General features: G+C 37.3%; 1 protein-coding gene and 1 long non-coding RNA gene across 14 annotated transcripts in view; one reads left to right on the top strand and one right to left on the bottom strand.

Moving 5' to 3' along the window:
- ADGRL2 (adhesion G protein-coupled receptor L2) overlaps positions 1-16177 on the top strand; it is a 619307-nt gene that overhangs the window by 234597 nt on the left and 368533 nt on the right. For all 13 annotated transcript variants that reach the window (XM_053214320.1, XM_053214321.1, XM_053214304.1 and 10 more), the window contains exon 4: positions 8617-8724. The gene's annotated coding sequence lies outside the window, so the exon portion shown is untranslated. The remainder of the gene's footprint in view (positions 1-8616; positions 8725-16177) is intronic.
- The window catches only part of LOC113599288 (uncharacterized), a 53131-nt gene that overhangs the window by 31202 nt on the left and 5752 nt on the right, over positions 1-16177 (bottom strand). The window contains exon 2 of the long non-coding RNA XR_008294999.1: positions 9918-13751. This is a non-coding gene — a long non-coding RNA (uncharacterized LOC113599288). The remainder of the gene's footprint in view (positions 1-9917; positions 13752-16177) is intronic.

Genomic DNA, 16177 nt, shown 5'->3' on the forward strand with positions numbered 1-16177 from the left:
AAATTTAGTTATTCTGACTTTTACTTCTATTATTTTTACTTTGAGGCCCAAATTATTGTTTTAAAACCCACATTCTACTATGGTTATATCTATAACTTAAAAAGATGTCTACTACAGTGTTCATTTATTTATTCAAACAAATATGTATTGAATATGTACACTGTACCAAGCACTACGCAAGTTCTTAGAGATACAATGGAAAACAAAACATGGGTCCTGCCCTAATATGGTTAGAGGCTGAATACAGAAAAGTAAACAGGCATGGTAAAAACAATGACATAAGGTATAAGGTTCATATCCACCTTAATGAATTGCACACTAAACACATGTATTCAACTTTAATATTTTAGTCCCAAAGTCAATACTAACCCTATAATTCAGCTAGTTTTACTCTTCAAAACAAAAGCAACGACAACGAAGCAATACGATTCCTGGAATGCACTGCTTTATAATGGTGTTCCAGAAAGTGCAAACCATTAAGTGTTTTAAGGAGAAAAAAAGTTTCATAGCCAATTTGTTTTTGTAAAATGCTGGATTCAACATAAATGGGTCGCCCCCTGCCCCTGCACTGCAGGAATTCTCAGTGCCTATAATACGGCAATAAGCATTGTGACCCACTCAGAGAGCAAATATGGTTTAGTGTCTTGAAATGTATTTGAAGAGGGCATGCTTTTTTTAAGGAAGCATCACATAGTATCCAGCATGGCATTAACGTTTCTTAGAACATAGTTTGAGAAACACTACCACATACCATTTCACATGTCTTAATCCAATCACATTTATTACATTCTGGGAGAGCTAATTCCTTAAGAGAAATATTAAATGAATACTTTTGTTAGGTAACCGAGTGTTTTTGCAAATCTCTCTAATTTTGCATCTTTCAGATCCAGAATTTGGGTGCTTCGCTCTTTTTAAAAGAAACATTTGCTCATGGTCCCATTAAAGACTTTCAATTTTGCTAATCCTTAGCTAATTATGCAACAGTATTCAAGGGAGTCCCTGTAGGTAGGAGGCATTTGTGCTCTCAGCCTGCAGAGGACAGCCAAAAGATGAGCAGATTAAGCCAACCAATGGTAGCATTCAACTGTGTCCCCATCTTAAGTCCCCTTTTTCCTTCCTTTCTTCCAACTTTCTCTCTCCTTCTTACTTTGTCTCTTTTCTTTCTTTTCCTACTCTGTTCTTTTTCTTTGTTTTGTTTTACTCACTTCCCTTACCAAGGACAGGTCCATCTATGGCCACCAAAGGTTTAAATTTAACCCTATGATGGCCATCACAGCAACAATAGTTCAACAGTAGTTTATAATTCATATGTGGCAAAGCAAGTAGTGAAGTAGGCAGCTCATTCATAGCAACGGAAGGGATAAAAATGCTGTCATTATCAGCACAAACTGATATCTGGCTTCCCAATCTCCTCTCTACGGCTCTATTGGTACTACCTCTATCTTGCACAAAGTCGTTTTGGAAGATAAGACTGCCCCATCTTCATGTATGTGTGTGGAGGGTCGGGAACTTCTTCTTAGATAGGATTTGACTTATATAGCGTTTGCCTCCAAATCTGGCCCTGGATATTTGAGTTGTTCCTATTTTAAGGTGCTCTCTCAAGAATTTATTTTGAACAATAAATCATTGTTTGGAGAAGACACATCGTTGTAAAAATAACTCAAATAAAAATCATTTTTGAATTGTTAGGGAAGCCTTTAACTAAACTGGTAAAAATAGAAGACAAAGAAAGCTAATGCAGACAATACTTATTTCTGGGGAGTCTTGCTTCATAACTGCAAGCGTTAGACAATGTAAACAAACCTTTATTCAGATTACTTTAAAAGGCAATATAACAAGTTATTATAAAATGGAGATCAAATGGATACCTACAAAATGAATTTTTGAAAAAGTCATAAACACTTTTAAAAGAAGCCTATGGGAATCCCTACAGGCTTAAGTAGGAAAATCATCTAACATGCAGTGAATACTTCTAGAAGGGGGGTCAGGGGGTATGAAAATCAAAATAGTTTGAGCTAAAGAATGAAGGAAAATCCGAGATTGGTAACTGACCAAAGGAAGCACCTGCTTTCCGGAAATTAAAATCATGTATTAGGCAGCTCTGACTTAATTGCCAAATGGGGTGAAGCCCAGTCTCTAATGTAAAAGGGTCCCAAATTATAATTGGGCATCATGGATTAAAATTCAATACCTGAAAATTTCCTCAGAAATGAATAGTTAACTGGGACAGACTGCAGAGCCCAGTACAATATGCTTCCCGCAGCTGACACTGGCAGGTCACTTTATCTGGCACCAAATAAAGTTCCCAAGTGGTCTTTAAGGGCATTCAGCTGCCGAGTGCTTATTTCATTCATCCCTTATTGTGCTGCCAGTAGCAGATCCAAAGAAGTAGCATGAATCAGCTCCGGTGGATGGAATTTTCTCAGGCTGAGTGATGAGGATGCAACTGCACGAACCCCACTGCTTCTAGCGGGGCCTCTGCTAGCAGTGGTAGCCGAATGACAATGGCTTTCACACAACGCGGTTCGTTCAACAGGAAATTCGAGGGAAGGCAGGATAAACGAACGCTAGGATACTTCCAAACATGTACTTGGTGAGAATTCAAAAAAAAAAGTTTTAATGAGAAACATGATTTTTTGTGTGTGATTATCGTATAACTTAGAAAACCGGGAAACAAGACGGTGATCCCCCTTCGCGTGTACCTCCAGACACACAGTAGGGGCTGGCCCTTAGCAATTCCTGCATTAAGAATAAAACTATGGCATTATGTTCAAAGGTCTTTTTAGTTGCTTCTTTTTAAGGTGCCTGGAGGAATAAAAGTCAATCCATTCAATATCTTTATTTTTCTATGTGCTCATTTCAGAGCATATACTCAATATTGGAGTATGTTTCCTTGTTTCTGTCAATTCTAGTAGAATTTTCTAATCATAAAATAATATTTCGTGTCTTCTCCCATGCCGGTTTAAGACCTGCAGGAGCTACACCAATTCCTCTGAGGTCATGAACCTGTCTGATGAACTACAGATGAATGTAAAATATTCTTCCAAGCTTAACAGGCCTTATTAATGTGCAATTCCAGCGCTCGTTTTTTATTTAAATTCATGGAAAGGTTAAAAGGCAGTAGTTTTTATTATTGTTTTGCCTTTGGTTTAGGACAAATTCTGCATGTATCTACAACAGAAACAGTGTGCTAATTATTTCATATAAATCACTGTTAGCAGCAGTATCTAATAGTGCTACCATTACTGAATATTAAGAGTCTTACATTTCCATTAGAATTAGGACCAAGGGCTAATTATTTTAGTTAAAGCTAAATTTGATCTAAACGGGAAGCATATTTGGCATTCAGTCTAGAAACCCAGGGCTGTTATAAAAAGATTGGTTGTGAATGCAGAGAGTAGAAAAATGTATACAGAGCTTTGGTTCTCCATTCTTAGGAGAATAGTAGAGTTACCGTGGGATCATTAACATAAGTATAGTAATATAATTAATATAAGATGTTCTGTTCTTCTGTTTACGCTCAAATTTCAGGGTATAAAATGAATTAATTTTCCCAAATAAATGTGTGCAAGTATCTAAATACCTCTCTAAGTTGAATTTCTTTTGAATTTTTATTATGGAAAATTCCAAAATTTACACGAAAGTGAGCAGAATAGTATAACAAACCCCCATGTACTCACTGTCCAAATTCTACGATTATCAGCATATTATGTCTCTTGTTTCATCTGTACCCCAACCCTTCCCTCACCACATTTTCCTCCTGAGCAGACTAGGTGTACAAGACAAATGGTGTGAGATGCTACAATTGGTAGAACTTATTTTTAAAACTGATGCCTTCTCAGTTCCGACCATTTTACTTACAATGTACTTTTTTCCCCAATTTACCCAGGGAAAGAGCGGTGTACTATATCCACAACGTGAAATGATGGATGAGGTGGATATTTAGTGAAATCAAATTCAGTGATCTGGGTTTTCATTTTCTATAAATTTTCAAGGGAGTTGATACGATGCTCTTTTTCACCAGTGGAATCTCTAGCCTTTTAAATTCTACCGCTTCTCGAAACCTCCCAGCCTTTCCTTATTTCTCTCCTTATTTATTTTTGCCTCTCTATAAATCATAGATAATAATAGTTCCCACATCATAGCTTGTTAGATTTTAATGACAGCCTCCAAGGACAGGTGTCAGCTAAATGAAACATATAATTAAAATTTGTGCTATTCTAAAATTGGGTTACTTGGCAATACTCCAATCAGAGACTAACCCCATTCAGATGATAGGCATGTAGTACTCATCCGGGTTACAGAATGTGTGCAGATTCCATCCAGGCCGGTCTTTGCTAGGGGCCAAAAATATGATGGAATGCTTAGTCCGGCACACCCACGTTGCAGGTGTTTCTACCTGGTGCCCGAATAAGTGTTCTATACCTCGGGACTTTGGCAACCAGTACTCTTGTTTGTGATTAACTCAAAACTTTGGGTGAAGCCTATATGTTTTACCAGGCAGTTAATTTAGGTATAGGGATGTATGTAATATGGATACATAGGTGATCGTCATACTTACGCAATAAGTATGGTATTATAGAGTTCTTTAGCCTCCAGGTACTTCCTCACTAAGAGATAGAGAGGCATGGTCTCGGTCTCAGTCTCAGTACTGCACATACACACCATCTTGTTGGATCCCGTCCTTGTCCTTTCAAGCATGGTTATCATTTCCCTACAAGGAATATCTTCTGAAGTATGCTACCTTGCGAAGCTCCTAGACACTTGTGGCATTCACTCAAAAGCAAGCTCTCTGACTTTATTACTGTCCCTGTTAATTTTGCTCAGGCAACTCTTCAGCCTTTCATTGATCTCTATGTCTTTGGATTTGCTATTTTTGCCCTGTACCTCGCTGCCAAGGGAGCAAACCATACTCTCTACTGAGTTGGAGAAGTCATAATCTTTTCACCTGCAGCCCTCAACTATTGACACCCTGCATGAATTTGTGCCATTCTCTTGGCCCCGCTAACCACTGAGATGCATTCCCTCCTCCTCTTGGATTCCTGGGTCTTCAATCTGTTTGCTACACACGGTCCTCTGACAAGGGTCTCCTCAGCCTATACAGCATCTCAGGCAGTATGACTTTACTGACAAGTCTCTGTAGTCTCACCATGCATGCTCCTTGGGAATACACTTGGCTGGCAGACACATCAACCAGACTCAGCTCTGTTTTCTAGTTGAGTCTTGAGTCTCGAAGTCTCTGGCCTGCCTTAACTCTTAAGCCTGGGCCTCTGCAAATTAGCAGCCAGACTCGGAGAAGTTCTTTTCCCCAACCAGGTGTCACTTGCAGGATTATCCTGTTAGGAAATTAGTCCCTTCTCTATGCTTATGTATGCAGTTTCCCATTTCAAATCTTTCCCTTCTCCCATAGCTCCAGGCACAGGGGGAAAAAAATTCAAGTTTCTACTACTCAACCAGAAACACCTTTATTTTTGAATTATTTAAATGTTCAATCTTTCCTGCCTCCCTGTGTGTGGGTTTCATTCTAACAAATGCACTATAGAAAGATCTAGATGTCTATTTTATTTGATTTTCTTTTGAATACATCTGGGTTTTTTTAAAAAATCAGTAAGAAAAGGCACAAACCATGAGGAAGGCACTCAGGGTAGATTAATTGCTTATCAAGTTTTCATTCTCTCCTCAAACTATATTGAACCACTTGTTTTACATGAATTCCAAAGGCTGGCACTAGCTTTTACTTCAGGAAATAAATGACACACGGTGTTATATTTTAAGGACCATTAAAACCTTGAAATTGCACAGTGACTTAAAAAAAAACAAGTTATTTAGCCTGGATAGCTTCGTAATGGTTATACAATGGGGAAATTCATTGTTAAATGACCCTCCCACTCTAACTTCACATATAATGCTTGGCAGGAAGAGGAAGGAGAAAGGCCACTAGCATCCGGGTACACAGGGTATAATGTAAAGGGTGCACGAACATTATGGGTCTGCGTACTAAGTAGATCGGTGGGAATGCCCCAAAGTCTTCCTCGGAATCTGGTGCTTGTTGACCCATGGTTGGTGATCAGAAACTATTTTTGCCCAGATTAATGAGGCTAGGTCGTTGCTGTTGTTTGTCATAAATCCAAAGCTCTATATTCTGTTACAGAATGTGTTCTTATCTATATGTTAATATGTTTGAGATAAGCAGCAGGAAGTAGCTATAATATTGTTAATGAAACTATTCTAATATATGATTTTGGAATTATAGTAAGTGCCATTTGAATCCAATGCTTCTATTGTCTAATTTATCACCTTTCTAACCTTTTATTTTACACCTTCATCCAGAACATCTATGAAAGCAGTGAAACCCAGCTACCATATTAAAGGCTGAATATGCCGCGTTCTAAAATAACAAGAATGATAACATTCGAGCAAAATCACAAACCACCACCAACAATAAACAAAACCAAACCCCCCCCATTTTTATGATGAAAACCAAACTGCATTTGGGTCTATAAAGAAGCAATAATTGCTTAACTAACCAAAGTGATACAGTTCATTATTTTCTATTGCACGTTTATGTAGTTTTATCCCCTGAAGCACATACAATTCTGTTTTTTTAAAATATGATTTACATATGGCACTTGAGGAGAAATGTTTTAGAAAACCATAAAGTTTTCTTCTTTGTAGAAGCAATGTCCTTTCCTGTTAATGCCAAGGATGCTTTTCCCCAAGCTCAAGACAGTGTAGCCACTAATGAGGAAAACACGGCAAGTACCTCAGTTGAATGTTTTCCTTTGTTTATCTACAGGGAGTTCATTCTGCCATGGGAAGAATCCCTTAGTATCAATGAGTCTGAAAGTGCTCAAATACTGCCAAAAGGGAAGTTGCAAAGCTTTGTGTACCTGCGGTTTAAATTAATCCAAAGCGATGGAAAAGGAACGCTATCATCCCAGAGAACATCCTTCACATCGTTTCCATTGTCTCCATTTATAAAATACCTTCCTATCTGTGTTGGTCCCGTTTGCGGTTCTAAAGTCACTGGTTGGCAATATTAGGAGATGTGCTCCTAACTGACAAACTCTGTTACTGGCACTTGCCACTTATTAAAGGAATATGATGATTTGGGGCCTGTTTGGGGTTTCCAGAGTAGTTTCAGAGACTGGCAATCAGTCCTTGAAAAACATTCTATGCCCAATAATAATGAGCACCTTCAGATGGATTTTTTTAAAAGGTGGCATTAATTCAGAATATAAATTAAGAGAATACGTTTGATGGTGAAAAAGTACAAACCTACCCACACATTTTGGTTTCATGTATAAAATATAAATAGCAAATGAACTCTCTCTTGTGTCCTCAGAGAGAGCTGCAGCTTTTTTTTTCCTTCTGAAGGGTGTTCAAAATATGCTATTTTAAACATAATAATCCATAAATAAAATACAGAGCTTGCCAAAATAATTTTTTACCCATATATATAGGGCCTTTAGACACTGTTCTGAACCCTGATTTTCTCCTGAGATACAATTTAAGAGCTTAAAAATGTCTTTAAAAGACTTCCTATGAAATATGCAGGGTTTTTTTAAATTTGTGTTTCTATATGGCCAAATTGCTCTGTTGTGATAAATACTGTATGTAAAATTACCAGATTTCCTGGCATTCCATTTTTACAGGGGATACTGCATCATTAAGCATTGAAAGAATATAATATAACTATTGAAACTGCTTAACATATTTTGTAACCATAAATTATTATCCAAAAATATTTTTCAAGTAGATAAAAAGAGTTGTCAATTCTGCATAGTGAATGCCTCATAAGGGGCTCGTTTGTGGTTGAAAACTGAATAAAAGCAGTAAATTAAGACCAGACTTAACCATAGAGAAGCTGTAATCCATTGCAGATTTCCTTGGTGAATGAAGTATTGTTATGTGGATTTATCCTCCCTGCTTGTACAGTTAACCAGTCACATCTGGGGCCATAGTGCTGTCTGTGCTCACAGACAACTTGGTTTCACTAACCCCAAGGAGGGAAGCCCACTCTGGTTTGCCTCGTATCAATGGGTGCAAAAGAAACTTCACGATCATTTCACACGGGAGCCGCCTGTGAACAGGCGGATAGGATATTGAACCACACCATTGTTAAGGATGAGAGGGGTATCACAAAATGAGCAGGCACTTGAGAAACAGCAAGTGACTCCCGGCGTCCAGGTTTCTAACGGAAGGGTGTTAGCAGAGGGGGCCGGGACAAAGCCAAGTGAAAAGGTGGGTGTGAAAAAAAAGACGGTGCGTCTGGGCTTTCTGAATGCAGTCAGAGCTGAGAACTGATGGAAATATGGTATACATTAAAGAAGCATCACTCATCATAAATATTCAATTTCAAGAATTTAAATAGTTTACAGACATAGAAGCCCTTGATGATTATTTTATCCAGCATTGTTGATTTTCCTCTGTTGTCTGTTGGCAGCCACCATAATTAATGAATAAGATCCTGGAAGCCCTGACAATGAGTCGGTTTAGTCTTCCGTCTGTGTATTTTTCTTTGTGATTACATGCCAATAACATAACTGATTTGCCTTCTCGTAAATTAAACGGGGGGACCAAATAAGTCCTATTTCTGCTATTATTTTTTTTCAGAGCCCAATGTTTCCAAAGGACATTAACTTTGATTTCTCTGATGAAGGCTTGTGGCTGCGCCCCTCATGCTTTACGAAATACTACCAAGCCAGAGCCGAAAAGAAAACCGTAAGTGAATGTTATTTCAAGAACAGTTCTTTTTCATTATTTAGGAAAAATTTTCTCATACTTCTCTGTAATTCATCCCAATATGCTCACTTTGTAGGAAATGTGAGGAAAGAGGAGGGAGAGAGAATACACTTGTGAAAATGCCTTTTTATTCCACGGAGGGCTGATATTTAAAAATCGTAAGACTCCAACATCTTTTTAAAACAGTATTTTTATAAATAAGGTCAGTTTTGCAAGAAAAAAAAGAGCTTATTTGTGAACATAAGTTACTACCTGTGCCTTACTATTCAGGTAAAATATAGGTAAATAAAGTATGGATATGCTAGCTTGTTCGAGGATTCGAATCCTTCAGATAAAAAAAACTTTTTTCTCAGATTTTTTTTTCAATATTGGAATATTGCTTTTCTTTTTAAGAGGGGAATATGTTTAGATTAATGAAACTGTTATCAGATTCAGCAGTTTTACAAAAGGATAAATAGGTGATTTGCTCAAGGAAAGACCATTGGGACTTAAAGTGACATGGAACTCCTTGCATTAGTAAAGCAATCCCAGAAAACATCAATTCTTCTGAATATGTGATCTCTATTTAAGTAAAGAAAACCACAACTTGATTACACCCATTACATCTTTACAAAAGTGCCTGTTTCTGAGGATAGCACAGTCTTAAAATCCCTAACACTGCAGGATATCTATCTATATCTATATCTATATCTATATCTATATCTATATCATCTGTACCATCCATAATACTTCTGAAGTTGCAAAGCTTTTCCTTCTAGTTAGTGAAAGGGGGTACTATGCTAGTTGTCTGTAAGTTTAGTTCAAATTGCCTGCAAAAATTGTATAAGTGCCTGAACCTAAAGACAATGTTTTAATCAAATACAACTACTTAAATCGCCCATCCCCTCCCTTCCCCAAACCCACACCCCTCCTAAGCTAAACAGAGAAAGCGTCAGTAGAACCTGTTATCAGCAGCCAATTACTCTTTGGTGCTTTGGAGTTATCTTTTCCAAAATGGTTGCAGATTGATCAAAATAACGATTTATTGTTATACTTTTCCATGGCTTCTGTGTACTGCAACAATTTAATAAAGTAATAGGACTTCTCCTTGAAAGAAAAGGTGCTCATTAGCGTTTGTAATCCCATGTTGTGTGGCACGGTAAGTGTTGTGAAAAGGTTATGGATCTACTCACCGTAGCATCAAAAGTGTAAAGGTGATAGGCGAGATTCTCTTTGTTGCAAGTGCTGAGAAATAATCATTTAAAGGTCAGTTGCACTCAAAAAAAAAAAAAGAGAGAACATTTGTTTAATAAGTAACTCATTTTGGGATATGCTGCACTTTTAAAGGTTACAGAGTAGACCAATTTGCCAGTGATGTCAGCAAGAAGTACTATTAAAGTCATTGGTCCTATTAAAACAATCCTTCGTAAAATTCAGATTGCATGCCTTCTCACAGAGCCCAGCACACATCAAAAAAGTGCCTAAGCTATTTATCATGTGGTTTCAAGGAAACATTGCCTTCTGCACTTTACCTTAAGTACTCATCTCCTCTTAAAAGTAACAAAGAAGTATTAAGTGGGAAAATATGTTAGTACACACACACACACACACACACCCCATTCCACACCTGACTCATTCTATTTTGCTTCATTCTTTCAGTTTTATTAATTTCTAAGAACATGCCTATATGCCATGGATTATAAGATTTCTCACTGTGTCCTATACCAATAACTGTCTTGCTAGAAACTCTTACACGAATGCAAAACTATTTCTATCCTTTCCTATTCTAAGAGCAACCTCCCTCCCCTACCCTTCCTTTGAAAAGACAAAGAGAATGGGGTTTGGCAATGAAATGGAATATTAATCTCATAAGCAGACAAAAGAGAAGTAACAATAATTATAATATGGGTAAAATTTGTTTAATACCAGTTTTTTTTTTAACAGCTGAACAAAGGTAGTGGTTTATTTAATATAGCTTTTGTACTATTAAAATCTTTGCCTTCAGGGAACTGATGCACAAGAAATAAAAGTTATTTTGTTGTTTTTATAGTTAGCATTTTCGAAGCAGTGTTTTAAACTGGCAATACTTTTCTCTAGAAGATCAGCTCTTGCCCTGAGATGAGTATATGAATAAAAAAAACTTCAAGAAAAATCTCTGCAGAAAGCAATCCCTTTGAACACTTGATTGCTTTAGAATTACATTTACTTTTTTTACTCTTTACATAGGTTGCAAAGCTCTCTAGTTGTGACATTTTGTTGGTGGTAAACAATGAGCTCTTAGATTTTTATAAGAAGTTGATTTTTAACATATGCTAAATAAGAAATTTAATTACAGTTTAAAACAATATATTTTCATGCAAACTTCTAAGGTTCGTTATTCAGACTGAAGGAAACTAGAAAGCTTATAACGCTTGCCCTATTGTAGAGTAAGAACTGTCTTTATGTACATAAGACATTGGCAATTAGAAGAAAATACGACACTCTTATTTCCAGCAACTTAGCTAAGAATCAAGTTATTCTCTTCATTTGCCTTGCTTTTCATTTGAAAGAGAGCAAAATCTATTTCCTGGGCAATTTTGCAGAGCAAAGATATTAATACTTTGGGGTTTAATTGTATCCTGTGTTTAAATACACTGTGGGTGAAACCCCAGACCTCTGCTTAATTGCTGTGAGAAAATAGCCTGATTTCTCTGAGATTAGGCACACGCTTATGTATACTTTGACCCAAGAGTGCCTCCTTCAGAATTAATCTTCTAAGGTAGAGGGATTTGCTTTTATATGTGCAGCAGGCCCATTCGTGACAAACGGGGCCTAATAAACTAACTTCACCCCCCAGACCCTGCTTTTGCTGTCAACGTTTTTCTTCATCTATTCATTTCACACATCTCTTGTCCGGTGGTTTATTAGCAAAACCCTGAACTGGGCGGGAGGAATAATTTTAGTGGTGTTTTTTAATTAGAGCTCTTTCAAATTTAAATCAAATACTTCAGAACTAAAATTGTAAAAACAAAAACAAAACCTTTCATTTTTACCAATAAAACATAAAAGGTTCTAAAATAACTCCATTTAGGTAAATACCATAGCCCTGTGAAAAGGCAAACAATTCATATTTACTTAAAATTTTGTTCTGCAGCTGTATTTTGTTGGATTCGTCTAATGCATGAAAGCACTTTTTCTTTCCCATCAGCAACATCAGAATTGTTTTTGCAAGATGTAGCAGAATGTTCTGGTTTTTAAATATTTATATTAATCAAAGTTAGGGCTGTTTATATTTTTTGGCAATAGGGCTTTTCTTTAAAAGTGATGCACTTCCATTTAACTAAACAAAAGTGTTGAAACAGCCTGTCATATAAACTTCAACATAGTACAGTTGGTAATAGAAATTTTGAAGACAGGAAGAAAGGGGTGCTAGTTTCTAGGCTTCAGGTTAAACATGGATTAATAAAATGTGCAACACTGGTAATTTCCAAGATTTTCCTGAGGAAATGTCATTCACTGCCACTTATAAACTATAGAGTCACCTGGTTGAAAGGTTTGCATTCAAGTTTTTGCTCTGCTTTCTTGGGGCATTGGTCAGTCAAACCTAAAAACTGGCTAAAAAAAATGACAAACCACTAAAGCTTGGGGCTTACTAAATCATTCAATTCCTTAAAAAGCCTCCTTTATATTTTATATATTTCTAAACTCTTTTAGTAACGAACATTACTTCACATTACTTACCTGCAATCTTCTCTATTTGTGAGCAGAAATAGCTCAAATTGAAGCACTTTTTAGGTCAAATCCCCAACTATTGTTATTGCTATAAGGTTTGATTGGCTAATACAGAACCGTATGGTCTATCTAGACTCTTGTAAGGAAACAGTCTTTATTGAAGACATTTAAACAGCAAGCCAACCTTGATGAAACTCATTCATAATTATATATAACTCTCTTATAGTTTGGATGATCCCAAATATTCTGGAAGCTTAGTAAGACAGCTTTTAGTTGATGGGGATATTGTTGTTGTTTGTTATTTTCATTTAGTAGTTCAAATTATATTAATTCACTTCTGTGGAAAGGAATCCTAAACAGGAAGAATGGGACCAGAGCACACACTTAGTTCCTAACATAAAAGTTATAAATGCTTTTGTTTTCAGGGAATGGTACGCACCTATCAAACAAACAGGAAGTATTATTATGCATTGCAGGCAGAGAGGCTAAAGGTCTCCTGTTCGAACTTTTGGCCTTTCCAGAATCTTGATCCTACATTATTGTGTTTAACTTGTAAGTCTTGACCAGTAGCTGACTCTGAGAAAACATTCCCTGACAACATTTTCACAGGTGATATGGGATTATTATGCTTGCCGTTTCATTTTGAGTTGAGAATGGAAAGTCCAAGAGTGGCTTCTGGTTAATACTTCATACATGGTCTTTTAATTACCAGCTCAGGCTAACTCACTCACTTGACCTCTAGCACTCCAACTTCATTTTCAAACATTGGTTAAAATAATCAGTACACACACACACACACACACACACACACACACACTCACAAACATACAAAGACATTTAAAGAGGCAAAAGATGTGCCATAATGGAACAAAAGAGAAGCAGTCTCTTTTTAATCACCTCATTCGTAATATAAAAGTGGTGAGAGAAGAGCAAAAAAGGTCAGGGTGTAATAAATATAAAATTTAAATCTCTAAACCAATTTACTTTTTTTATTGTCCCAGCTATAGCCAATAAAAGTAAACATGTATTCCACTTTGTCACACTATTATGGACTATTATTAATATCTTGTTTCCAATTTTATGCAATTTTGGTATAATCCAAATCTGTGCATTATCTTGGGCAGGGGGTTTTGCTTGAGGTAATTGACATTACATAGTCTAAAGCACAGAAAGAAGAAAACATATCTGTGATCTTTACTCATTTCCAAACAGAGGGGGATACTCAGACCACTTCTTCTATTGTGTGCCCTCCCTCTTCCTTCAGAGTTTCTTTTGAAGTCAGAGGCAGCTGGAGCAGCTGAGGCTGAGAAATGTGGCTGGAGGAAAAGAATGAATATTATCGGGTCAGATTCTTATAACCAGGTTTTATGCCACATTAACCATCGAGTTTCCCATAAAGCAGAACCTTTTATTATCATTTTTACCTTCTGGTTTATTCCGAGATCACTAATGCAATTTCTAATAGTATACTGGGGATTTTCTTGAGTATACTTATTTGAACTTCCTAGGGCTGGATCCACAAGCCAGCCCCTCACAAACATAAATAAATGTTTTTAGAAAAATCTGAAAACTTAGAACACACCATTTCTTTCTTATATGAAAATCTAGTTGAATCAGAAACACTAGCCCAACAAACTGGCCTCCAGAGTGACTACAATGTAGAGAAGTTATGAAGGGGGTAAGGGGTTACACTGGTAAAGCAGTTTTCTCTCAACTCTCCTTTGCTTGTTACCACCCTGAAGGAGAGATCAAACATAGGATTGCATTTATGTCACTGAGCTAAATTTCAGGCTTGCTATTGCCACTTGAAAGCTTATTTCTTAGCCCCTGTTTGCTGCAAATCACAGGGACTATGAACTGATGTGAATTCATAGCAGGTAAATTTACATAAACTCACGTGATACTGGACTAAAGGTTGGTCTGTCATTTGGCTTAAGTGAACAGACAGTTGTTCAAAGACTCTCTTCAGTGTTTAAGTCTCCAACAAGAGGAAAATGATTGAAGGCAAGAACTAGAATAGAACTGACCAGCCTGTCAGACTGAGGAGCTATCTAAGAACATGCCAAGTTCTTCATCAATTTATAGATAGATAGATAGATAGATAGATAGACAGACATATATACATATCTAGAGAGAGAGAGAGGGAACTATGATAGGCAATGTGATCACTATTGCTGATACAAAAACAAATTATATGGCCCTTGAAAATTTTTAATTTATGTTTGGGGGAGAAGACATGTTAATAAACAATCACAAAAAATAAGACAAACATCATAGCACAGGTGAGTACTTAAGTTAAGAAAAGAGTTTTTAACTCTTCCTGGAGTTTGGAAAAAAAGTTCAGAAGTTGGTCAATAACAGCTTCACAGAAAAGTTAATAAACAATCTGTGTCGAAGTAGAAGCAGGTATTCACAAGCAGAAGAGGTGAGAAGAGCCATCCCAGGCAGAAGGCATAGCATGGATTCAAACCAGAGCATGCCTAATTCAGGGAATAAAAAGTTGTTTGGTCTGACTGCAGCACATGGTGTATAGGCTGTAGAGTGGGGGAAGAGTCTACTGGAATTCAGTTCAAAATTTCAGCCCAATAAACAAAACTTGTATGCCATGCTAAAGGGTTGAGACTTTATCCAGGAAACAGTGGAGAGTCACCAAAATGTTTAATCAGGGAAGTAACATGATCAGAATTGTATCTGAAAAGATAGTCGACGTCAGTACTGAAGAAGTCTTGGAGAGTAACAAGAATAGAATAATGGTCATCAGTTATAGCAAAGTTGAGCATTGAAAATGAGTAAGAGCCTCTGCTATGGTAATAAATTAAGGAGAGACCTTAGGAGGTGGCAACCTCAATCTATACAACTTTCCAAGTGCATCCTATCAAATTTGGGTCACAATGATACGGGTGAATAAAAGATTTTTCCAGTATACTTAATAGTAGAAGATAGTATCCTGAGTCAGAATTCCTAGAAATAGGGCTTGAGATTGAAATTTTTCTGAAAATGATTTATTAGGGGAGTGCTTTCAGAAGAGGAGCAGGAGAATAGTATAAAAGCACTTAGCCAAGAAGGATGTGGTCTCTGCTGAAAACTAGCTCGGTCTGGTCCCTTGGAGGACTCTGGAACATAAGTTGTACCACAGGGTTAATGCCTCTCATTCCCAGGAAGGGTAACTCTCGGCTGAGTTGGAAATGTTCCACTGAGGGCAAAGATTTGTCAAGAGTACAGCCATGAGCTGTTAGCAACCAAACACAGCCACTAGTGGATGGGAGAGACACCAACAACCGCCCTGCACTCCATCCCTCAGGCTGCCCAGACCCACTTGTTTCTTATATCAAGTTTGCTGCTTCCAGGCACAGCTGCTTCAAGATTCTAGTTGGCCACATTTTCTGGGCTAATGCAGAAAAGAAGAGGTAGCAGAGGCTTCGCTTCCCCTACTGCAGTTTGTTCCAAGGCTATGACGTAATCATAATCGTCCTCCTCCATCCCCTTTCTCCATACTCCTCCTTATGGGCTGGTGCTTCTTCAGGTCTACATAGATTGCCTTTAAAGGTAAACCAAGTCATCAGCTCTAGGTATCTGAGCTCCAGCTTACTGTGCTCTGATCAAGTTGTTGTTGCTGTACTTGCCTACTACAGTTAAACAAAGTATGGGAACACCAAAATACATCCCAACAGATCACCTGAGTGACAAACACATTGCTGCTTGCCTCTGATCTGCGGCCTCATTGATGCCTCCTCATCATAAT

This window comes from Acinonyx jubatus, chromosome C1 (assembly GCF_027475565.1).
Source record: "Acinonyx jubatus isolate Ajub_Pintada_27869175 chromosome C1, VMU_Ajub_asm_v1.0, whole genome shotgun sequence".
NCBI lineage: Eukaryota > Metazoa > Chordata > Mammalia > Carnivora > Felidae > Acinonyx > Acinonyx jubatus.